The following is a 16,943-nucleotide window of genomic DNA, read 5'->3' on the forward strand; positions in this document are numbered from 1 at the left end:
GTTCTGTTTGGGGGCTTTTCCCCAAAGCAGAGATTATCTGTGAATGCGGGTTTTTTAATAGCACGTATGTATTTACTCTTCACTTTTTATTCTGCACAGGTTTTTTTTCACGTAGTCTTTGTCTTCCTCTAAGAAATGGTTAATAAAATGTGTTGTTTTTGGAAGCATTATGCCATGGTAGAGTCAAAACCTCATATTGTTTTTCTACTTCAGGTTGGCAACCTTCAGATACAGGCAAGCTCACTAGTTTGGTTAATTTTTGTTTTAAATGGGGATCATGCCTAATCTTTAGACCTAATGATTTACTGAATTTCAGTCTCAGCTTCATTAGGCTTAATTCACCAATCATTGTAGGTTATGTTGTATATTTTTTTTATCCATAAGAAAACCCATTTTGAAGATTAACCATATTTCACTTATCCTTAACCTTGCCTTTTCTATAGTTGCTTCCTCTTTAAATCCTGTATTACCTGTTTTAACAAATAACTGTCTATCAAATATTAAGTAGGCAAAGGGCATTATTCATTTACCATTCATAATATTTTTTGAACTTGCCCTGTGCTAGGTCCTGAGGGTCTCGGCCCTCCACTTGCTCACAGCATGTGTGAGAGCTGTACCAGTGAACAGACAACAGTGAGTCTGTGTAATGAGTGCTTTGTTGGAGATAAGCCAGAGGGCTGTGGAACTTGAGGCTTTAAACTTCAAGGTGGAGGCTTCTAGGAGTCTCCTTCACAAATTCATCCTTGCTAGGGAGGCAAAACTAGGATATTCCTAAATGGGAAATTACAGACTGTAGCCAGAGATGCCCGCAGACGAGAGTTGCATTTCACCAACTTGGTGAGGCTCTCATTATCTTCTGAAGCATGAACACCATGGTCAGCATTTTTATCAAGGAGTTATAAATTTTATATTATTACTTCTGAGAAGAATTAATTTGGGGGAGTGGAAGCCATGGGAGAGTAAGGGCTATCTTGCACTCGTAGGGTTCTAGGGCCACCTCTGACTTAGGTTTCATGACTCCAGGGTGGCAGACTGTTTCATGAAGATAACTCCTACCTAGAACTCACACACAGCTTGCCTCCTCAGCTTTGGTTTCTTTTTTGTCCAGGCCTTTTCTTTCCTCTTGAGTTTTGCTCCCTCAGCTGAATCTCTTGTACTATTTGGTTGCTGCACAACTATCTGGGTTTTCTTTAATCCAGAGCCTCCGCACACTGTGTGTGAAATTAGCCTATTATGAAAATCGCTTGTGATGAAAAATCACCTCTACTTTTTATCTTCATTGCCACTAGTTGTGTGACCTTCTTTGCTTAACCTCTTTGAGTCTCGGTATTCTCATCCATAAAAGGGGTGTAATAGTACTGCCTGATAGGGTTGTTGAAAGGTGGTACATGGGACAAGTATGTAAAGCACAGAGCAGTGTGAAGTATTCCAGTAGCGCACTAACTGCTTAGCAGCAGTCACTTCTCTGAGGACACAAAAGTTTGCACACAGTTGGCTTTTAATCTCAGTTTAATATTTCATGCATTTTAGTATGCCCTATGATCATCTCCCTGCTCCCCATTTGTCTAGCAGTTTGCTTTCCTTTTTGGTGAGTGTTCAGACTTATTTATTTATTTTTTTGCTACTTTGATCATAACTGATCAACTGCTTCCAGGGGAAACCCATGGAAGCAGCCAGCTGGTATGAGGAGTTCTGTAACGCTATTATTTAAAGCATTATGGAAACACAGATGAAGGAGCTTTAAATTTGTTCTGAGTAGATGAGGAAAGTAGATTAAATTTTAACTGGACTTTGGATTCTCACTTGGTGAAAAAATGAAGATCGTGCTAGGTAAAAGGAGTTGTTTATACAAAGACAGATAAAGATAATCAGTATACGGTAGTCCCCCCTTATCCGGGGCATACATTCAAGACCCCCAGTGGATGCCTGAAACAAGGATAGTACCAAACCTTTATATATACTGTGCTTTCTCCTATACATATACACCTATGATAAAATTTAATTTATAAATTAGGCAGAGTAAGAGGTTAACAACAATAATAATAAAATAGAACAATTATAACATTATGCTGTAGTAAAAGTTACCATAGGGACCGGCCTCAAGGCGCAGCGGTTAAGTTCGCATGTTCCGCTTCTCAGCGGCCCAGGGTTCGCTGGTTCGGATCCCGGGTGCAGACATGGCACTGCTGGACACGCCATGCTATGGTAGGCATCCCACATATAAAGTAGAGGAAGGTGGGCATGGATGTTAGCTCAGGGCCAGGCTTCCTCAGCAAAAAGAGGAGGACTGGCAGTAGTTAGCTGAGGGCTAATCTTCCTCAAAAAAAAAAAAAAAGTTACCATAGATCTTAACAACCTTGGCATACGATTTGTTTTCTTTCCTTATTAAGTTAAGAATCTTTTCACTTAAAGGAAGCACTTTACGGCTTCTCTCTCTCTCTCTTTTTTTTGGTATATCCAAATTGCCAGCATCACTCCTTTTATGCTCTGGGCCATTATTGAACACAAGCTCTGTGATACCTCAACAGTCAATCTGATAACCAAGATGGCTACTAAGTGACTAACAGGCTGGTGGCATATACAGCGTGGATATGCTGGACAAAGAAAGAGATGACACACATCCTGGGTGGGATGAAGCAGGAAGGCATGAGATTTCATCACACTACTCAGAAAGGCATGCAATTGAAAACTTATGAATGTTTATTTCTGGAATTTTGCATTTAATATTTTCAGACTGGTCGATCGTGGGTAACTGAAACCGCAGGAAGAAAAACCACAGATAAGGAGGTACTACTGTTTAAGGTAGAAGTAGTCACTACAAAGTCAAACGTCTTTTAATCTGTATGTTTATGAGTTAAGATTTTCCTTGTTTTACAGATGAGAAAACTGAGACTCAAAGGAATTTAAAAAACCAAAACCAAGAAACTTGTTTAAGATGCGTAGCTGATAAGTGGCAGAGAACTTCCTCTGAGGCAGCATTGTCTCCAAAGCTTCTGTTCTCTTCATCCTAAAATGAGGTATGGAGCTGCTGCCTAAGAGCCCAGTCAATAAATTACAGTTGGCCCTCCTTGTCTGTGGGCTCCACATTCACGGACTCAACCAACCATGGATTGAAAGGCCCATGATGGTTGCATCTGTAGTGCACACGTACAGGTTTTTTCTTGTCATTATTCGCTAACAATACAGTATAACTGTTTACATAGCATTTACATTGTATTAGGTATTTTAAGTAATCTAGAGATGATTTAAAATATACAGGAGAATGTTCTAATGCACAGGTTTCAAAGGCATGACTATTTGGAGTTGTTTAAAATTACTTTTAAAATCAAAATAGTGATTGCCCCCGGGGAAGTGGGAGAGGGGATTGTGTGGTAAAAGGCATGACAAAACTTTCTGGGGTGAAGGTAATGTTCTATCTCTTAATTGGAGTTTGGGTTATACAAGTGTACACTTACATTTCTGCATTTCATTGTATGCAACTTTTACATTGAAAGGAAAAAGCCATAAGCAAATATTGAACTCTAGATAATGATATGCATGCTGAAGTATTTAGGGGAAGTATACTGATGTCTGTAATTTACTTTAAAATGCACTAAAAATAAGATTAATGGATAGAGGAATGGATAGATGAAGAGATGTGATAAAATGTATAGTACAATGTTAATGGTAGAATCTAGGTACTCCTTGTATGTACTTTCAGATTTGCTGTATATTTGAAATTCTTAATAATAAAATAACAAACACATGTAAATATCAATGTTAAAATACTATAAATTGTTGGAGGGAAAAAAATCACTTTTTTTTTTTTGAGGAAGGTTAGTTCTGAGCTACCTACTGCCAATCCTCTTTTTGCTGAGGAAGACTGGCCCTGAGCCAACATCCGTGCCCATCTTCGTCTACTTTATATGTGGGACGCCTACCACAGCATGGCTTTTGCCAAGTGGTGCCATGTCCGCACCCAGGATCTGAACCAGCGAACCCCGCGCCACACCGAGAAGCAGAATGTGTGAACTTAACCACTGTGCCACTGGGCCGGCCCCAAAAAATCACTTTTAAAATGACTCAACAATTTTATATCAACAACCTCCTCACTGGAAGTGTCTCTGTTAATGCCACCCCAGGCTCTAGTTAGACTATCGTGAGTTTAAGTGGCTTTATTTAAATAACTCAGAAAAACCTTTTCTTTCCTTAGTCAACCTTATAGGTGTGGAGGTTCCTGCCCTTAGACATTTCAAGGTAGTCTGAATGTCCCACAAAGCTGAAGCTTGCCAAGCAAAGCTCATCCCTATGACGATTTGAGTCACTCACTAATACTTATACCATATTTCTAGAAGTTAGTGTCACTATCAGCCAAAGATTAAACTTTTCCTCTCCACCTCCCCCCAATATATCCTTGATCAGATGATGTTTGTTAAGGAAAAAGCTTTTTTTTTTTTTTGCTTTTGTGCTTTGTTTTCAGTCTACCACATGTTTGAGATGCCTTGTATTTCTTTAACAAATCACACTTCGTGCTTTCACAGCACTTTAGTTAGAAACAACTTCTCATTGTGCTGGTTTGAGTTCTGGCACTTGAGAGCATCTTCATTCTGAAGCTTATGGAATGTTGCTCTTGTATCTGGAGCAGAGAGCTTATCTTCTCTTTGTTGATTAAGCTGCAGCCCCTATTGGTGCCCAAAATGAGGTTCCCATCCAAGTTATATTTGAGAATGTATGGGCATTAGGAGTACATGAACTGTTATGCAACAGAAGGGGAATGGGGAGGTCCTTAGAACCATGAATTCAATTATGGAAATACCTAGTTTCATATAAAAAATCAGTAAGGATAGCTAAAATATGTTTTGAATTATTTTGTTCTAAATATGTCATCTTTCTCTTTTCTCTAACATTCATAACAATAATTAATCACAAGTCATTTTACGTACTGACAGCACAAGTTATTTTACGTACTGCATGTTTGAAAATAGAATATAACAAAATGGCATTTTATAAGATTTAAATGAAACAAATATTTGAAATAAAATTGGAGTTGGCAGGCAGGGAGAGAGGGGTATAGAATACTTCTTGAATTGCACATGAGCCCATACTATAGTTGTTAAGATCTGACACGCAGTAGAGAGTATTTTTATTTAAAATCCACAAAACTGATGGGGAGAGGGAAGAAGAAATTTGATTGCTTGAGAGTTATCCTAGAAGATTGGATCTGTAAATTTACATAAATCCCTGAGACAGGCAGGTGTACATGAGTGCCAAATAATGTCTGAACTAACCAAGAAATACTTGCTTTTCTGCATGACTGTGGTGAAAGCTGTGGGGAACCAACAGCTTTCACATTTATAAGGATTCTTTTATAGGGGTCTTACTACACATTGGGCAGGCAGCTGTTTAGTCCAAAAATTATTGGCTGGATTTAACATACTGGGGGCATGTGGATTTCTAAGAATGTCACACCTTGTCTATGCCAGTAAATCAGTGTCTATTCTTGATACTAAATCTGATGTCATTGGCAAATTTTCCTCTTTATTGGAAGGATGATATTGAGAGGGGATAATATTTTTTCGTGCATTTTGCTCTCTCTGTGATTAGGATGTTTTTATGTTTTGTTTTTTTTTTTAAGCTATGAAATAATACTGGCAAATCCCAAGAAAACTAGATCTGGATTTCATTTTGTCTCTTCAACTCTGTGTGATCTTGTGCACATTCCTGACATGTTACAAACAGCTTGTGTCTCTGAATGTGCAGTATCAATTTTCAGTGGTGAAAGCCCCAAAAGGAAACAGATTGATTCTTCCATGCACAAACAGCTGGGCAATTGTGGATGGAATTAATTGCTGATATATATTGGCTGTGTTTTTCTTCTCTTGTCATTTCCTTTGCAGCTGTGAAAGTGAAGTTTGACTTGAAAACAGACATTTCCAGCAGTGCGTATCTGAAAAGTATCAAGATGGGATTCTTCAAACCTCATATCCAACTGCTACCTTTGAGTTGTTCAGCTTAGGGGTGAGATAGGAAAGAACAAGGGGTGGAGCAAGGGATTCATAATAACATATATGGTTGAAAAAAATAATTGTCAGGCACTTCGGCAATGAAAGGAGTATTTTGGAGGGGGTTAAGTTATATGGCAAGAGTGACTTCATTAGTCCAACAAGAGGCTAGGTCAGTCAGCAGCCCCTCCCTAGGATCCTGAAAGAGGGTGTTCTAGGTGGTCCTCTCTCAAAATATTGAAATGTTCAATACTCCAGACTGATTTGTTGTTCCAGTGTGAGGGAGTAGCAGTTGGTGAGGGTAATGTGACAACCTGTATCATTAAAAATAATATTTTCCTGGTCGTTCCCACCTTTTCCAATTGTTTGTTTTAAATTCTATGTAAATAACTATATAGCTTATTTTTTACATGCTTGGGTGTTTTACTGAGAAACCTGTTTTTTATTTCATGAGTTATAGGAGTTTAAGTAAAAGTAACTGTTGGTTGTGTCTCTGAATGTGCATATACAGAAAGTACTATTGATTAAAATCACTTTGAACAGTAATCGGGGGTTTGGTAACAGTTTCAATAACTGGTAAATTATTTTAGACACTATTGAAGATTTTTAGATGGTAGGTATTCATCCTATCAAGTATCTTGTTTGGAAATCAGAAATTTTTTTAAAAATCAAAACTCTTATTAAATTATTTGGAAAAGTGGGTGATTTCAGATTAAAGAGCTTCTTCCAGGCAAATGAAAACAGGATTGAAACAAAAAAACAACCCACTAACTGGGAAAAAATATTTGCAAGTCATATATCTGACAAAGGCTTAATATCCATAATATATAAAGAACTCTCGCAACTCAACAGCAAAACATTAAACAACCCAATAAAAAAATGGGCTGGAGACATGAACAGACATTTCTCCAAAGAAGATATACTGACGGCCAATAGGCACATGAAAAGATGCTCATCATCGCTGATCATCAGGGAAATGCAAATCAAAACTACACTAAGATATCACCTTACACCCGTTAGAATGACAAAAATATCTAAAACTAATAGCAACAAATGTTGGAGAGGTTGTGGAGAAAAAGGAACCCTCATAGACTGCTGGTGGGAATGCAAACTGGTGCAGTCACTATGGAAAACAGTATGGAGATTCCTCAAAAAATTAAAAATAGAACTACCATACGATCCAGCCATCCCACTACTGGGTATTTATCCAAAGAGCTTGAAGTCAGCAATCCCAAAAGTCCTGTGCATCCCAATGTTTATTGCAGCACTGTTTACAATAGCCAAGACATGGAAGCAACCTAAGTGTCCAGCAACAGACGAATGGATAAAGAAGATGTGGTACATATATACAATGGAATACTACTCAGCCGTAGAAAAAAGAACAAAATCATTCCATTTGCAATAACTTGGATGGACCTTGAGGGAATTATGTTAAGTGAAATAAGCCAGCAAGAGAAGGATAATCTGTGTATGACTCCACTCATATGAGGAATTTAAAATTATGGACTAAGAACAGTTTAGTGGATACCAGGGGAAAGGTGGGGTGGGGGGTGGGCACAAAGGGTGAAGTGGTGCACCTACAACACAAATGACAAACATTAATGTACAACTGAAATTTCACAAGATTGTAACCTTTCATTAACTCAATAAAAAAAAAGTGGGTGATTGTAAAATTTAAGGTACAGTATGCATATTAGTGATTTTCATCAAAATAATTTTCCATTTTATTTGTTCATTTCAGTATCCAACCAAAGCATGTCCATAAATCAAATCTCTTATTTTTGAAGTCAAACTCTTGCTAGTTAGTTGATAAGAAAATGCTTTTCTTGTTTCCGCATTGCCAGGAGAACTAGAGCATTGGTAGAAAGGGTAGGTAATGTTTATTATGTTCATGTTTGGATCCCCTATTTTGGCCAAATAGACCAAAGTAAAGTTCTAGAGTGAGCAATGTTGCTGACACCTTGAGATGTGTAGAAGCTGCTGTTGCTAAACTTAGAAGTTGGCATGGTTGGACTTCCTCTATAGTAGTCCACTTCCACCTAACATTCTGTTGGTTGATCTGCATGATCTATCTTGCATTTTATCTTTACTTCCCTCACAAAAAAGAAATGAGTCTATATTTCATTTCATGGCAGGAAAGCTGATCTATAAACATGAACTTTTCCCCCGTTTCTTTGAAGAGGATTAACCAATTAATTTTGACTCCAAGGCCCTGAAAAATGTTGTGGCAATATTAACGTGCAGTTTGCTCTCTCTGAAGTCTGCCTGGGTGTGTTGTTTCCCCTAGAGTGGGCTCCACCCTTGCTCTAACCGCACCGAGTGTGGATATCTCACTGTTTAAAACAAAGTTCATTTTTAGGGCAGCATTGCATCAGAATTGCCACACAAAAACCGGCTTAAGAAATGTACAACAGCTTCAATTTTTTTTTGTAAGTAATGGATTGTATATTGTAATACTGATAGTGCACAGCTTAGGGGGAAGCATAGATAAGATAGATGGTTAATTTGTGCCAGCTGCTAGTAACATGTAATATTCTTCTTGGGGAGGGGCCTGTGGCTTTATCACTCAGCCAAATTTTTTCCTATTAGCTTACTCGTCAGCTTTTTTTCCCTTAAACAGTTTACTGAATTGTTATTGTTTTTAATTGTTTGAGGGATGACACTGACTATTTAAACTAAGAAAAATACTGATACTGTCCCAAATGTGCTAATTATTTAACATAAAAATGCTTGAAGTAGTGTTTTCCACTGAATTTATTGGACCCATTAATAGCATAATCTGGCAATACTGTATTTTGAGACATCATGGCATGAACTTTGTGTGTAAGAGTGGGTTCATTGAATTAAAAAAAGGCAGCATCTAAAGAGCCTTTATTTCTGTTATAATGATGCTTTGTCCTGCTGCTGTTGAGTATTTGTCAGAAGAGCTGGGGAAGACTGCAGCCCAAAGTTCTGTTCCATGCCTGGTCTGTGCCTCTGTGTTCTTTCTAGAGTTTGTGACGTGAACAGTAAGTTGAACTAGAGGAGAATTATTGTTATTCAGTGAGGTCCATGTTCAGCAATTTTTCTTTGCAAATGGGGTCTTTTTTCCCCCTCACATATTGGGGTTCTTTTGGTAGCTGAGGTTTAAATGCCTGTGAAGTGTTTAATTATGCACTGACCAAAGTGGGCATGCTGAGAGAGAGGCTGTGCTTTGTGATGTCTATACTGACTGTTGTCTTCCTCTGTGTGTGTGTTCATTGTGTACCCTTGTGGGGTAGACACACTCATTCAGTACAAGCAAGTTGAACCACTTGCCTCAGTTGAAATCAAAGCTGAATGTTGAAAGCAGCAGATTTCTGTAAAGCTTGCAGGAGTAACATTGTGTCATCCTTTTTGGACTTGACTTCCTAGCATTTCCTTGCTTCAGCTTCCTCTTTGTAACTTGATAGTAATTGTGTTTAGCTATTTTCTAATATCCAAGCATGTAAGAATAAAGTAAAAGCATGATATCATAGAAAAAAGCACTAGCCTGGGAATCAAGAGGCTATTTCTTTGGACATGAGTTTCTTCACCTGTAAAACTAGGAATTTGGGTTAGTTCTCTTAAGATCTTTTCCAGCTTAGACTACCCTAATTCTCTTTATAAAAACACATGCCTATTCCAGAAATGCTAAAGGGAATGTATTGGAATTGAGAAACAATGTTTAGATGTTAATGTAGAATCATTCCTATAAATGACAGGAAGACTAAAGTTTTGCTTTAAATAGTGTATATCAGAAATTTTGGAAATTTTCTTTTTAATACCTGAGCAGTAGAATTAGCTGTATAAATCATCTCCTCGACAAGAAAATATATTTTCAAGTTGAAACTAGGTGAATGTCTTGCCACAAGTATTGTGTGGACATTTCATTAAACATTGCTGTACTCAGTGTACAGTTTTTACTTGCATACTCTTGGGTAAGTGACTTTCAAACTTTTTTTCAATATATTTTGCATCATGACCCAATACACACACTGCCTACACACCACTTAATCTCTGAAATAAGTTTTTCTTAAAGCACAGAAAACACTGCTGTTTTCTGTTCTATTTCGTTTAAAAAAAATGTTGGTTTCAATCCACTGAGCTAGATGATTTCTACTATCCCTTTAAACTCTAGGAGAATATAGTCACTCAGACTTTTATAGTTGGTCGAGAGCAAAGCTTTGCCAACCAGTTTGCTGTTAAATATTGAAATTAGAAGATTTTCTAAATAGTTTATGGAACTTTTATAGATAGTCAATAGTTAATATTCTTAATACTTTTTTTCTTGTAATAATTATGTACTGCAAAGAAAACAGAGTGAATTTTTCTCGCCAAGCCCTATATAGCTGCCCCCAAATCCCCTCTTGTTTACACTAGTATGCTGTACAAGTTTTATCTTATTTATCCATACTGCATTAGTGAAAATTAATCCACCTACCGTGACGTGAAAAGGGTTGGGAAGTCTTTTCTAGACCACTAGATAATGTGTCAAGTAGGTTAGATGTAGAGGATCAAATTACCATTGATAGACCTCATCTTTATCTTCCTCACCAGAGTCTTCCCGGGGCTCTACAGAAGTTCCCTTCTCTGCTTTAATATACTTCTAAAAAGTATTAATTTTATAACTTAAAAAATGCACATGGTAAAAGGACAAAACAATACAAAGAGCATATGACAAAATGTTTCTTTCCCACCCTAATCCCTGAATCCTGTTCCCCAGGGGGGAGTTTCTTCTCTATTTTTCCAGAAAATCTCTATGAAAGTGAGTGGATATCTTTTTACTAAATCCAAATTAGATTATATTACTCATACCATTATATATCTACCTCATTCTTTTTAATGACTGTATGGTACTTCAGTATATGGATGAGTGTACTATAATTCATTTAATCATTTATCTTTTGATAGATATTTGTATTATTTCTAAGTTTTTCCATTTCTCCCCATCAGATATAGTTATGCTATCAGTCTTTTCTCTTACCTCCATTTTGGGACAGAACCAAGAACCCAGGTGCTATAGGAAAGAGGTGATGTTGTTGTGTGAAAATGGAGAAACCCCTCACCAACTTCTCTGGCTAGAACACCAAAGGTGGGTCCTACTGTCCCAGCCATTCATGAGTGGGTAAGAACTGCCCTGGAAATCATTTTTCAGTAGATTAATGAAGTAACGTTGGGTTCAAAATCTGGTAACTTGAGTGTGAGATCGTGGGCAGGTCACCTAACTTCCTTGATCCTCAGTTTTACCATCTATAAAATGAGAATTTGGAATAGATGAGTTTTAAGGTCCCTTCCAACTATAATATTTACATGGTATTTTTGTTGGAATGTTGATTTAAGCTATATACCCCAAATTAGATGAAGTTTCTGTTATTTAAATTAAAAACATCTTTTGTGTATGTTGTGTGGTCTGTAATTTATTTGACCTGCCTTATGGCCTAAGCTATTTGAAAATCTAAGAATGTAAAAAAGAGAAGTTTAATATTATACTATATTTTACATAAACTCTCTTTTTCTAAAAAAATCAATTTCAAAAGTATAAAACCTATTCCAGAAGTGAAGGGACATCCTTTTATCAAGCTTGAATACTTGAGGAAAAGATTCTAAGTAAGGTGATGTTTGTTTCTAAAATGGATCCTTGTAATTTTCAATGAATCCAACCATTTAAAGCTAATCCTAAGGGCTTTGAAACTTGGCTTCAGCCCTCTTGTTTAAATTGTTTTCACATTCTAGTCTTCTAATCCATCTCCTTGTTTCATTGAATGCTACAATTGATATTGCTTGACATAGCTAAAGTTTTCTGATTTGATGCTGAGGAAGCAGCCTTAGAGGTGAACTGTACATTGTCATCCTGCCAGCAAAGTTATCAAGTTACACAGCAAAGTTATAAAGTAACAGAAGGAGGAATTTTTGCTGTATCACACATAGGATGTTTAGCATTGCCTGTTTCACAATTTTATTCGTGTAATTCTGTCAAATGACAGCTGTCCTGAAAGCAAGATGGTACAAGAACTTCATCGTTTGATTTGTGTAATTACAACAGAAAGATAAAAAGACGTTTTCTTGGCCTGGAGGTAGGAGAGTCTGTGTGTGATTGTGTGCTGGTTACCCTAGCTTCTTGGCAGAAGGCTTGGCTTACCTTGAGTATGTATACTTCTCTAAAACCTGAGTTATTATTTATTATCCAAGTAATGCTACATAATTATACTACTGGTATTCCATGTTAATTTTCGTATCAGTTGTTTGACGTATGGTTCAGTTTAGCAAAATGTATTGAAGGCCTTCTAGGAGCCAAGTACTGCATTAAATGGTGGGAATACCCAGATGACAGAGACAGTATTGCTGGAATCTACTAAAATGACAACTGTTCCTATTTCTTCCATTGTTGATATTTTCAGATATCCACTGATAAGTGGAGCTGAGCAGAGAAAGTCTTCAAATAGAGTCTTTGAAAGTAGAGGAAAACAAAGTATATTTTCAGTATTTAAAAAGGGGGTCTTAAGGTCTCATTAGGGTAGTGTCAGTTACTGTGAAGGCTTACTCTTCTGTATGTGCATCTGCTAGTGACATCAGTTTCTCACTAATCAAATTATAAATGAAATAAACAAAGTTGTGATGCTTGAACTAATTGAGCCTCCATTTTTCCCTGCTAAAATGTATCTGAGATATATAAACCTGTTTCTGGGGCCGGCCTGGTGGCATAGTGGTTAAGTTCATGTGCTCTGCTTCAGTGGCCTGGGGTTCTTGCGTTCGGATCTTGGGTGCAGACCTACACACCACTCATCAAGCCATGCTGTGGTCACATCCCATATACAAAATAGAGGAAGATTGGCACTGCTCAGGGCAGTCTTCCTCATCTAGAAAAAAAAAACCCTGTGCAATTATTGTAGTTCATATAATAACTTAAACAATTGCTTGTATGAAACTAACCCTGAAAATGGTCACACGATGTCTTGGAGACGTATTCTGATATCTTTTTTGTCAGGTTACCCCATCTATTGTGGCATTTACGACTAGGGAAATTCTCTGTAGTTAGAAATATACAGGATACTGCTGTCTACAGGATGTTGTACAAACTTTATCTGAAACATTTGAAACTATTTTAGAAAAACAGTCCTATTCTAGCAGAATCAGTCAAATAGATTGTACTTTGAGCTGAAGCAGAAAGCCATTTTGAACAAGAGAGAGAGAAGAAAGTCTAGTCATTACTCTGGTCTGTTATGCAATCCCAGAGGGGACTGCTGTTTCTCCTTTGGAGCCCAGCTTTTGGCTCGGGTCCTGTGACACACAGTGGGAATTCACTTCCTATTCAGGAAACGCTGTTTTTCAATGTATTATCTTGTTGAGACAACCACAGTGAACAATGGGCTATTAATGTATTAGAACAACAAGTGTCATAACTAAGCCAATATTTGCTTTGTTTTGAGTGTTACCCTAAAAAAAACAAGCTTTGACCAAGCTTCAGAATACATTTGACTGTCAGTGACTGCTGGGCATAAAAGCCGTGACAGTTAAAAAAGAACAAAGAAGAAAAAGTGCTTTAATAATGGTGATGAACTTTTGCAGGTTTACTCACTTCCTGTCCACAAAGAGACAAGAATAAATTAAATGATTTCAATACATCTTTCAGGTATGAAAAATATCCACTTAGAAGCCTGTTTTGAATTTTGAAAGCCACACCAAGAAACTGGTATAAAGAAAAACAGCCTCAAACTCAAGTTATCTTATGAAATATCAAACCCTCTTATGGGATATGTCGCATTCAGTTTTTAGATAGTTATATTTAAAATAATTTGAAAATACTGCTTATTTGGGGGCTGACAGCTTTTATTAAAGCTTCTACTTTGATAATGATTAGGAAAAAAAACTCCATTTGGGCATGATCAGTTAATATCAAGTGACTGCTATAAATTTTTTCTTTTACTGTTGGTTGTCTTTCCCTGTGGTCATGTTTTAGTCCTCTCTATGATTAAACTGGGAAGTCCTTAAGGGCAGGACCTAGACCTGTGCCTTATATTTCTAATACCCTTTATCTAACAGCTGAATTAGTGTTTGCTAATTGATCGGATTAGTAGTTTTTTTGGTGAAGATGACATTTTTGTAGCATTATTTGTACCTGGTCTCAAAACACAGCAGTATAGATTTTTAAAAATTTCTCTTTTTATACCTTCACACTTCTTTGTGATTACTTGTCAGTAGGCTTAAGACATTTCATATGCAGGTCACAATATTCATTACCTCAACCAACTTGGATACCTGGCCATTCTGATCAAACCACAATTAGCCCAGTTTTCAAGGGTTGCTCTAGATCTTTGCCCTAGTTTATTCAAAGACAAGTAGAGAATGGGATATTATGAGTCAATAGCCCTACTCACCTCACTGAATTTAATAAACCCTTCTTGAGTAACTGTAAGTGAACAATGAAGAAAGGAAAAAGATGTCGACCCAGTTACTGGGACAGACAGACATACTCGATTTAAAAGCAACACAGACTATGACAAAGTGCTTTGGAAACACTAAGGGAAAAAAAGGCTAATTCTGATGGAGGAGATTGGAGAAGCCATCATGGAAGTAGTTGGCTTTTGAATCAAACCTCAGAGTGTGGATTAAGATTTGGATGAATGGAGATGAGAGGGGAAAACAGTCCAAGTGTGTGAGAAATAAGGTGAGCAAAGCATCAATCTGGGAAATGGCTTTTGTTTGGGAGAATCATCATTTTCCTCTAAGTCTCTGGGCGATAGACCTGAGCCTGGAGCCATCCTATTTTCAGAGCCTGAATTTTACAACCCCCCCAGGCTAATTCCTAGGTATTTTTTTAAGATGAGACTCCAGGGGAGCCACTAAGAAAACGATGTTTTTGGGAAATTATGGTTCATAGCTTTGTGCTTCTCAATTGTAACCATGAACCCCGAGGATTGGTATCCATACTATCTTTTAGATGTTTAAAATAATACTTTCCAACACTTTATAACTCTACCTTCCTTGACAGTAAAGATCAAAAGTAGACATAAAATATTTACCAAACCCTAGAGAGCTACTTAAATTACTAAGCTCCATAAAGACTGCTTTTTCTCTGACAAAGTACTTGATGTGGGCTTTAAGTCCAGCTAAATAGGCACTATAGAACTGAGCTAGTCTTTCTGAGCCTCCAAAAAACAAGGATTCTACTCCAAGCCTGAATTTAAAATATAGCAAGCAGTTTAAGTGAAACCTACAGGCATGTGTGAGTGGACACAAAAAGCTGAGTCATAAAGTTTGCTCTCTCTAGTGAATTACCATGAAAGCTTAGAAGCATTTTCATTATTAAAGAATAGTATAAATGGCTCTAAATTCTTATGAAAACAGACAAAAAAATCTGTTTTTTGTGTTAACCCTGAGTACATACCTACAAACCCCTTAAAACCAAGAAATTGGAGCTTGAGGCATTAGATGACTTTTCTTTTTCATAAAAGTTAACATTTATTGTACAGTAGCTTCTGAAATTAATTTATAGCCAAAACCTGTAGTTAAAGGAAATTTTTTAAATGCAATTTGTATTTTAAATCTTATATTGACAGATCACATGATCTGCATTCTGTGTATTATATGCTACTCTGGATAATGTCAAAAGTCTTGAGAGAGATAAATTGAGGGACTTCAGCAAGTCACATTCTCTCTTGGGACTTGTTTATTCATATGGAGAAATGAGGGGGTAGGACTAGATGTAATAATATTTTATATCTTATTAAGCTCTAACACCTTTAAGTTCTAAAGATACTATTTCTCTTTTGGTTCTAATTAGGTAATATTAGGGAAGACTTTATTTCTTGGAAGAGTTGTTATTTGCATTTATAAATGTTTGTTTCTGTTTTCCTTACAAAGGTATTATTCATCCTTTTAAAATTTGCATTTCTGTTTTTGATTAATTTTCTTTCATAAATTAAATGATGAATTAGTTTAATGCTTTCTGTTTTTCCCTGAACTTGACATTAGACTTTTTAGATCTTCTTTCAGATTTTCTTACTTTTTATTAAGACTTCAGTTTTCAGCTGTGAATTAGAGACTTGGGTTGTTGTCTCTCTATCTTCCTATCATCTCCAGGCTCTTCACTGTCTCTTCTTGTTGGAAAAGAATCTCAATCTCTTTTCTCTTATGTGATTTAATTGTCATAAAATATCAAAATGTGTGCACACATTTTCAAGATTCTTATTCATATTGATTAGGCCTACTTTTCAAGGCTAAATTTTGTTTTATACCAGGTCAGAGCCTATGTAGCCAGCCCTCCTTCGTGGTCTAGTGGTTAAGATTCAGCACTCTCACCACAGTGGCCCGAGTTCCTTTCATGGTAAAGGAACCAGCCACACCACCCATCTGTCAGTTGTTGTTCTGTGGTGGCTACATGTTGCTGTGATGCTGAAAGCTGTGCTACCAAGTATCAGCAGGGCCACCTGTGGTGGAGATGTTTCAGCGGAGCTTCCAGACTAAGACAGACTAGGAAGAAGGACCTGGCCACTTACTTCTGAAAAAACTGGCCATGAAAACCCTATGAATAGCAGTGGAGCATTGTCTGATGTAGCACCAGAAGGTGAGAGCATGGCGCAAAAAGACTGGGCAGGGTTCCACTCTGCTGTACACAGGGTTGCTAGGAACTGGAATGAACTCCATTGCACTGATGACAACAGAGCCTAGACTCTTTAAATGAATCAGTAAGCCTATATGGCAATAAATGACCACCACAGTTATAGATGAAATAATGGGGCATACATAGTCTAGGATCCAGCAGTCTCCCATCCATCTCTTTGTAAAGCTCACAATTATAGTTTAGTTTACACTTTGTGGAAGATTATATCTGGTGAATGACCGGGGGATTTTACTTATTTATTGTTGACTTAATAATCAAATTCCTGAGTGTCAAGCCCTGTACTTCCTGCTTTTATGTTCAGGTAAACTTCATTGTAAGAAAATCCAATCTATGAAAATATA

At 37.1% G+C, this 16,943-nt stretch overlaps 1 protein-coding gene across 6 annotated transcripts in view; it reads left to right on the plus strand.

Annotated features, from left to right (window-relative positions):
* ADD3 (adducin 3) overlaps positions 1–16,943 on the plus strand; it is a 139,039-nt gene that overhangs the window by 65,986 nt on the left and 56,110 nt on the right. Inside the window, exon 2 of one of the 6 annotated variants that reach the window (XM_046653688.1) lies at positions 2,878–3,017. The exons of 3 other annotated variants lie outside the window; for them this stretch is intronic. The gene's annotated coding sequence lies outside the window, so the exon portion shown is untranslated. Of the gene's footprint in view, positions 1–2,877; positions 3,018–11,051; positions 11,074–14,505; positions 14,647–16,943 lie in introns of those variants that run through there. 2 more of the 6 variants (XM_046653691.1, XM_046653690.1) reach the window with 2 other exon arrangements.

Source organism: Equus quagga, chromosome 2 (genome assembly GCF_021613505.1).
Source record: "Equus quagga isolate Etosha38 chromosome 2, UCLA_HA_Equagga_1.0, whole genome shotgun sequence".
Lineage (NCBI taxonomy): Eukaryota > Metazoa > Chordata > Mammalia > Perissodactyla > Equidae > Equus > Equus quagga.